Source organism: Crocodylus porosus, unplaced genomic scaffold, assembly GCF_001723895.1.
Source record: "Crocodylus porosus isolate Cpor-Errol unplaced genomic scaffold, CroPor_comp1, whole genome shotgun sequence".
In the NCBI taxonomy this organism is placed as follows: domain Eukaryota; kingdom Metazoa; phylum Chordata; order Crocodylia; family Crocodylidae; genus Crocodylus; species Crocodylus porosus.
This window is the reverse complement of record NW_017728915.1, coordinates 40,615,518-40,616,895: the sequence shown is the minus strand read 5'-3', so window position 1 is coordinate 40,616,895 and position 1,378 is coordinate 40,615,518.

Here is a 1,378-nt window from a genome sequence, read left to right as displayed (position 1 = left end):
CCCGGTGCTCTTTCCTGCCAAGGCAGGGGGTCGGACTAGATGATCTACCTAGGTCCCTTCCGACTCTAGCTACTATGAAACTATGAAACCTGGTGTTGAACGGAGCCAGGCAGGAGCTGAGACACCGCGCACGGGATCCCTTTGCAAAACCTATTTCAGCACATACGGGCTTGGTCTTGCAAGCTGCTTCAGGAGAGGGAACGGTCTCAAGTCTTCGGGCTTGTGCCCAAACCCCCAGCAGGAGCGAGGGGCCTGACTGCCATTCCTTTCAGCAGGAGCGAGGTGCCTACATACCGTTAAGGATGTGCACATCGGACCAGGGACTTGTGGCCTCTCTTCCCAGTTCGGCCGCAGACTCATCGTCTGGCCTGCGGTCCCCAGACACAAGGTTGACAGGGCGGTGGGGGGAGTTGTAAAACGCCTCTGAACTACTCCATGCCTTGGCTTCCTATCTCTACTGCAGGAATGACACTAGTTTTCTCTGAGAGGGAGCAGAAGGAATCAAGAGGCTTATTTAAATAACGTTTTATCGATTTTGAGGTGCTTACATAGTGATGCACAGATGATGATCACCCTGCCACAACAGCTATTGTCTGTGCTCCTTTGATCACTCTCCCTTGCCCTTTGCTCACTGCCCGATCACGATTGCGCCAAACACAGATACTCTAACAAATCAAGTCCCTTAACGGTTTCAAACACTGGAGCTTATAAAAATAAATTAACCTACTGAAAACTCTTTCCTCCTTCTCATCAAGGATGGTATTTCCCTCAAAATTATCCCTAGCAAAGGCCCAGGCCAGGTGAGTGCCAGCTTTTCGATTCATAAAAACGTAATGATGTCAAAATGCAATATCCTGCAAGCCTGTCGGATTAGAAATGGAGCTTTATCCCACTGGAAGGGGAGATTTGCAGCTTCCCAATGAGACCCAGCACCTGCTTCTAGCCCCAGAAGACCTTGGCCTATCTGACTTCATGCCTGTGACATTTTTAGTTATGAAAGCCACTTTGTCATTTAACGACATTTTTATAGGCCCCTCTGGTCTTGTGCAGTTGGACTCATGGTAACAAAGGCACCTGGCTTTATAGCAAGAGGGATGGATGCGAAAAATCGTCCCAATAAAATCTCTAAAACATTCCTAAAATAGCTTTCCTGCAACGTATGTTTTATACAGAACACACAATCATGTAATACGGGTATTAAGGTTTGACCAGCAAGCATTTAGGGTAGCCAGCATAATTCACTCGTGGTGTCTCCATTCACATGTAATGGGGACCTCCTCAAGTCATGCTGATAGGACCTTTATGCCACACCATCACGTATGCCATATATGTCTCAGCAATTAAATATTTACCAGCATTGCCATTTAAACTGTCAACT